This window comes from Schistocerca serialis, chromosome 6 (genome assembly GCF_023864345.2).
Source record: "Schistocerca serialis cubense isolate TAMUIC-IGC-003099 chromosome 6, iqSchSeri2.2, whole genome shotgun sequence".
NCBI lineage: Eukaryota > Metazoa > Arthropoda > Insecta > Orthoptera > Acrididae > Schistocerca > Schistocerca serialis.
Window position 1 is genome coordinate 762,791,834 of NC_064643.1, and position 7,884 is coordinate 762,799,717.

At 39.9% G+C, this 7,884-nt stretch overlaps 1 non-coding gene across 1 annotated transcript; it reads left to right on the forward strand.

The window, feature by feature from the left end:
* Nucleotides 1-229: 229 nt before the first annotated feature.
* On the forward strand, nucleotides 230-304 carry Trnai-uau (transfer RNA isoleucine (anticodon UAU)). The gene has a single exon. It is a non-coding gene; the product is annotated as a tRNA-Ile (tRNA).
* Nucleotides 305-7,884: the final 7,580 nt, after the last annotated feature.

The following is a 7,884-nucleotide window of genomic DNA, read 5'->3' on the forward strand; positions in this document are numbered from 1 at the left end:
CATATATAGTTAAAAATATGGGTTCCCGGCCTTTGACCTTCTTGTGCGAACGCACACGCTATGCCCGAACTCGTACGGGACTTGGTAGATTAATCTGCCACGAGTAATGAGTATGATGGGCAAACATCTATTAGGCGCACTACGACTGTAGTGTTGTGGACATGTTGGGAATGTGGATCTCACGGGGAGCGTGCAAGGGATATGTCCCTGCAGACGCACTATCCTCTGTGCCCGCGGTGGCTCAGATGGATAGAGCGTCTGCCATATAAGCAGGAGATCCCGGGTTCGAGTCCCGGTCGGGGCACACATTTTCAACATGTCCCCAATGAAGTGTATCAACGCCTGCTTGCAGCTAGGGTGTCTATTTAATTATCATTTCACGCTCTGGAATATCAGAGGATCATTAATTTAGTGTTGGCGTGAAGTGTTCGGGGTAAAACGTGGATAGTGGGACAAATAGTAGAATACAGTAAGCAGGCTCAAACGGATTTAGGTTGCAGTAGTTATTGGGTGATGAAGAGGGTGGTAAAAGATAGAGTAGCATGGAGAGGCGCATCGAACAAATCTTTGGACTGAATCCTAAAGAATAACGGCATGACGCGGTACCATAGCAAGATTATGTTTATATTATAATTGGCAAGACTTGACTGTACCTGTCTGTTAAGAGCACAATTTTATTCTCCTGAAAACACCGCGTGAAGTTTGCGGAGTGGTTGTTTCTCTGGCAGAGAATAGGTATTGGTTATGTGCTTTGTACTGTAAGGTTTACATTTCTGAGCTGATTAGAATGCCAGTACTGTGCTGTGGGGATTTCATTATGGTAAGATTTTAGAGGGACTTTATTGCTCAGTGGGATGCGATTTATCAACAGTGGATTTCTTGCGTTGAGTGTCATCATGTAGATAATTTAATGATGGAGACGCAGAGCAGCCTGTTGGCACTATAGCAGCTTTAGATCAGATTAGTATGGCGACGATAAAACTTGTGGTACTGTTACTGTTGATATTGTTGCCTGCTGAATTTGAAGTGGTGTTGGAGGTGGAACTGGAATTGTGGCGCATGTTGGCTTAGTGGGAGCTGCAAAGAAAATGTACAAAAAATTCGATGTTCTTGATAAGATGATGGAGTGCAAAAGGGGACGTACAGGCTGAAATGTCATGCTGGTGGTGGCATAATTGATAAACTTGGGAAGAATAAATGTGATAAAGTTTGGGGGTGTAGGTTTACGTGGTATTATGAGTGCAAAGAAGATGGATGTTGGTTGAGGTAGGAAGCTCATTGGCTAGCGGAGAGAGAGAAAGCGACTCGAGAGAGGCAAATGACCCACGAAAGAAAGATCAGGAGACGGAGATGGTAAACGGTGACAGGGGGGGCAGTCAGGGTGACAGTGATGAAAGGAAGTACGATCCTGGAAATGGCGAGTAGCAAAGCGAAAGACAGTCTCGGTGATAACAGGAAAGCACTTGAGCCTCCTGACATTTTATAAAGCATACACATAGCGGTGGAGTTTTTATATCGTTGACTTGTTGCTCCCCTTCAATCACATAGCGATGGAGTTTTTCTATCGTTGAGTTGTTGCTCCCCTTCAATCACAGAGCTCTTCTTTACATTTGCTAACGGGCCTACCAGTTTCCCTACGTAGGTGACGCTGCAGACAAAATTTATCTCATTCACGTCATATTATAAATCATCCTTGATGTAACTTGTGGTACTCTATCCACAGGAAATTGCCCCATGGTTACATGACGAGGTACACTGCTTATTCTCTCACTGTTACCCTTGACACAACGTAACTGTGCCACCGGAAGCTTTTTTTCTTAGCTTCTTTTCTCTAGCACTGTTCGTGCTTGACCCGGCTACTCCAGCGCCTGTCAGTTGTACAATGGGAACGCGCAGGTAGTATAAGTCTTAGATTCCAAAGATGAACAGAAATATAAATGACTACTCATTCAGTGGTCACAGCCTGCTTTGCTGTCGTATTTACGTCATACACATTTCGTATACACTCTAAGTAAGCAAGACGGTGTATTAGAACAAAGAAAGTTGAAAACAATAATGTTGGCAACAACGGAAAATCATATAAGAATACATATATAGGGTGTTTCGTAATTCATGTTACATCCTTCCAGAGGTTGTAGAGGCGACTTAGGAGATAAAATTTTACTTAGGAACCCATGTCCGGAAAAGTCATCCAATGGCGCTACTGAGCATCGAAGTTATAGGGGCCGGCGACTGTAAATGTATGTGCATACAGGGCGATTACGTGATGATGTTACAGACTTTCAAGAGTGATGGAGAAGAACAAATGTATCAATTTGAAGTAAGAGTACCTGTGCCGGAAATGAATGAATCGAAAGTTATAAGTGGAAACCGTTCTGATACCTCTGACAGTGAAATGCTTGTACCAGTACTGTTGTCAATAAGACTGTATTGTATGTAACTTTCAGAGGCGGTAGTATGGACCAAGACAAGAAAAAATGTGTAGTATACATGGCTCTAAACAGCATGCCTGAGGAGCTATAAGCACTTATTCGTCTTCGATAGTGTGAAACAAATCCCCTCTAATTTTTATTATTATTTTTATTTACACGTCAAGATCCGTAAGACCATATTGAGGAACAAATATGCAAGGTCATGGAACGTGTCAATACAGGAAATTACAACATAAAAGTAATTACAGATAAGAATAAAATGTTTATGAACCCGAAAAAAGTCAATCCATGTGTTTGAGTAAACGTAATTGACAAAACAAGAATCAGCTTACTTTTTCAGGGAACTCCTCGACAGAATAGAAGGAGTGACCCATGAGGAAACTCTTCAGTTTCGATTTGAAAGCGTGTGGATTACTGCTAAGATTTTGGAATTCGAGTGGTAGCTTATTGAAAATGGATGCAGCAGTATACTGCACACCTTTCTGTACAAGAGTTAAGGAAATCTGATCCAAATACAGGTTTGATTTCTGCCGGGTATTAACTGAGTGACAGCTGCTTATTTTTACGAATAAGCTAATATTGTTAACAAGAAATGACAGTAAGGAATAGATATATTGTGAGACCAATCTCAAAATACCCAGACTCGTGAACAGGGGTCGGCAAGAGGTTCGTGGACTTACATCACTTATTACACGAACCGCTCGTGCCTGAGCAAAAAATATCCTTTTAGAATGGGAAGAGTTACCCAAGAATATAATACCATATGACATAAGCGAATGAAAATAAGCAAAGTAAAAATGGTAGCATTAAGTCTTTGAACAAGATCCTGAACGTGGCTTTCCACGACATTTTACTTCACACCTAAAATTTGAACTGTTCACTTTCACTAATCATATGCCTATTCTGTGAAATTAACACGTCAGGTTTTGTTGAACTGTGTGTTAGAAACTGCAAAAACTGAGACTTACCGTGATTTAGGGTTGGTTTATGTTCTACAAGCCATGAACTTAGGTGATGAACTGCACTATTTGAAACCGAGCCAATGTTGCACACAACATCCTTTACTGCCAAGCTAGTGTCATCAGCAAACAGAAATATTTTGGTGATACCCCTAATACTCGAGGGCATATCATTTATACAAATAAGGAACGGGAGTGGCCCCAACAATGATCCCTGGGGAACCCCTCCCCCATTTGACCATACCCCACTCAGACCCCAAATCACATCCATTCTCAACTTTGCGAATAATGAGCTTTTGCTGTCTGTTGCTAAAGTAAGAGGTGAACCAATTGCGAGCTACTTCCCATATTCCTTAATGGTCCAACTTCTGGAGCAATATTTTGTGATCAACACAATAAAATGCCTTAGTTAAATCAAAAAATATGCCTAGCGTAAGAAACCTTTTGCTTAACCCATCCAGTACATCACAGAGAAAAGAAAATAAACCATTTTCAGCTGTTATGCGACTTCTAAAGCCGAACTGTATATTTGATAGCAAATCGTGTGATATAAAATGATCAATTATCCTTGCATACACAGCCATTTCAATAACTTTAGCAAACAGTGACGACAAAGAAATAGGTCTAAAACTTCCTACATTACCCCTTTTTCCCTTTTTATAAAACGGCTTTACTATTGAGTACTTTAATCGTTCAGGTCACTGACCATTCCTTAAGGAAAAATTACAAATATGGCTAAATACAGGGCTAACATGTGTAGCACAGTACTTTAATATGCTGCTAGGCACTCCATCATAACCATGTGAGTCCTTAGTCCTCAGCGATTTAATTATTGACTCAATCTCCCGCTTGTCTATATCGCAGAGGAGTATTTCAAACATCAATCTCGAAAAGGCGCTTGCGAAGAGAGTTATATGATTCCCTGTAGAAGCAAAATTTTTATTTAATTCACCAGCAATGCTCAGAAAATAATTGTTAATTACTATACATATATCTGATTTATCAGAAACAGAAATATTTTTACTGCGAACTGACTTTACACCCTCGACCTTGTGCTGCTGACCAGACACTTCCTTCACAACTGACCATATCGTTTTAATTTTATCCTGAGAACTGGGTATTGTATTTGCATACCATATACTGTTTTACCTTCCTAATAACATTTTTAAGCACCTTACAATACTGTTTGCAATGGGCTACTGCAGCTTGATTGTGACTACTTCTAACATTTTGATATAATTCTCGCTTTGTTCCACTTGATATTCTTATCCCACTAGTCAGCCACCCAGGGTGCCTATTGTAATATTAGTAATTTTCGCCTCACAAACATTAATATACGCTCAATAGTAAATGCCTGATGGCCTAAAGTTATCGAACAATTGTAAAGTAAAAGAAATGAACCATCGCATGGCAGCGACAGAGTCTATTATTCTTTATCTTTGCCGTTCTTGCGCGGTGCCTGTAAATCTCTATGTACATGTATCGATTAATGGTATAAAAAAGAATTCTGTTGTTTCAAGACAAATGAGGCTTTTGGCGCCTCACCTTTTACTGTTTGTATTCTATGAAAGGCGGACGCGGACTTGCTGCGTTCCGCAACTGTATTTTATATTCTATTTGAAAATATTGAGTGAATATGCTAAACATATTTTTTTTTCAATCAGAAAACATGTAGTTCCTTGTAACTGATTACGAACAGACAGCATCAAGAGGACATTTTGACTGTTATGTATAAAGTATTTAACCACAATGGTCATCTACTGTAATTTAATATGAAAAGGTACGTAGCATTAAAAAAAAGGTGTGTTACGGATAAGTGTGCTTATTTTAGTAAATTAACCTTGATGATTTCCATCTCCTCATTTACTTGAATAATAATTATTTTGTGTTAGTTCATCACCAGAAATTACGATCATGCTGATGGGCCGAACGCAGCATGAGGCAGAAGGAACATTATCGTTTTCCTATTATTTCTGAGCCAATTTTTTTTATTGTGTAGTGTTGCATTTCTTTTAAAATCTATTAATGTTCTGGTCCCTTAGTGTTGTTCCGGGTATGACTACATCGCGACTATAAAAATGAACAGAAATGATAATGTTTCTTCCGAACGATCTCAAATATATATATCAATATGCTGCTCTTATTCAGGTATTTAATGCTCAACGTATGTTATTATAATAGTGTAATCAATCCCTGATTCTGTTGCCAAGTGGCCCACCAAAATATTCACTTTTTCGACATTTCTCAAAAAAATAATATAAAATAACGATTCTTTTTCTTTTCGTCCATCAAGAGCAACGCTACAATATTACTGCTAGTACCCCGTTTAGAACGTTCTAATGAAGAACAACTCTCAAAGAGCATGACAAATGTGTTAAGGAAAGCATTATATTTATCATCTATGTTATCCGCACTATAAGCATCCTGCCACTCTAGGTCCTTGACAAGGATGAAAAAAGTCTCTGTTGCTGTTGGATTAACTTCCCTAGATAGATGGTAATTACATGTGACATTTGTTTGAGTACAAAAGCCGTTTAGTGTTAAAATTTGTGCATCATGGTCTGAAAGGCCATTCATGCTTTTACTAACTGAATGTTCATCTAGTAATGAAGCATGAATGAAAATATTGTCTATGGTTGTGCTACTGTCCCCTGCACCCTGGTTGAAAAAAAACAAAAAACAAAAAACCAGTCTGCATCACGTGATATGAATTTAGGAGATCTACCATCATCCTCTTTCTTGCACCATCATACACAAAATTTATACTGAAGTCACCAGCGATAAATATTTTCTGGTACTTCCTACAAAGTTAATCAAGAGCCCTCTCTAGCTTGAACAGAAATGCTATGAAGTCAGAGTTATGGGACCTATACACAATAACAATTAGAAATTAAGTTTCACTAAATTCAGCTGCCCAACATCCAAATATCTGTTCACTGCAGTGCCGTGATAGGTCTATGGACTCAAATGCAATACCGTTTCTTACGTACATAGCCACTGCCGCACTTCGCAAGGAACTCCTTGAAAAACAGCCAGCTAATCTGTATCCTGGTAATGGAAGCCTATGAATTGTCAAATTATTTAAGTGGTGATCTGATATACCAATAGTTTCAGAGTCAACATCTATAAGCAGTTCACTAACTTTATTCTAATACCTCTTATATTTTGATGAAATATGCTAATTCCTTCTCTACTTGAAAACATTACATCCTCCGTAGGAGAGCCATTAGTTAGAGGGATTTCCTTTAAGCAGGTATACCTGTCAGTTGACTTAAGTGCTCGCAGATTTTAAGGTACGCCTTTTAGATCCCATGTTTAATGGACCTTTTTCCTTGTTTTGGTCCATACTACCACCTCTTAAAGTTTCATACCCTATCTTCTTAGTAACAACAGTACCGGTACACGTGTCCCACTGTTAGAGGTATGACAACGGTTTTCATTTACAACTTACGCCTCCTTCGTTTCCACTACAGGGACTTCAAAATGATTCACCTATCCTTTTCCATTATCCTTGAAAATCTGCAACATCATCACAGAACTAGCTTGTATATACATACATTTGCAGGCGCCGCCGCCTATAACGTTGACGCTCTGTAGTGTCGTTGGATGACGTTCCTACGTAAAACTTCATCCACAAAGTCCCTCTGCAACCTCTAGAACCCTCTAGCATGCATTGTGGAACACTCTTTATATACGGGATGAACATTAATAAAACCGACAAACGGCAGGTACGGATTCCTGACTGAAGATAAAGAAAAAAGATGTATGAACACGTGTCCGGAAATCCATCGTTGCCTCGGTAGTTGGCGCTGACGAGTAACAGTTCCACTGGCCACGTGCATTGTGTTCCTTGTGTGTTACAGGCTGTGCGATTGATGTAGCATACTGTAAGCAGCAGACATGATCCGGCCTTCATGTCGGAAACAAGCCAAGCTAATGGAAACGGTAAAGAGGCAGCACGCCTATACCAAAACAAGTACCCTTACAGAGATCAACCACATAACACAACGTTTCGAGCCGTTTCTGGGTATACTGTGCGTACACCTGCTTTGGAAGACTGGGTTCTATAGGATATTGGGACTAGCACAAGTTTAAGCTCCACGAAAGTGGCCCGCCAACATGGTGTATGCCAATGTATGATTATATGTAAGCTGCATGACAACTACTACTATCGCTAGCAGCAGCAACAAGGATTAACAACAGTGGATCTCCCTCTACAGGAAGGATTTTGTCGTTGGAATTTGCATTACAATTATGGGATAGCTGTTTACTGGCAAAGTGTCCCTCTCCAGAATTGGCATCATCGGTCCACATAATCGTCATCTTGGCCTACAGACAATCCTCAGGAGTGGCTGAAGCGTCTCTGAGTATCGGTTCAGCATCAGAGTGTGGGGAGGGATTTGCTGTGACCACATACTTGGACCGGTTATTACTCCATAACACCTCGACAGACGAACCTACCAGACTTCCAGCGACTACTGTGCATGGGCTGC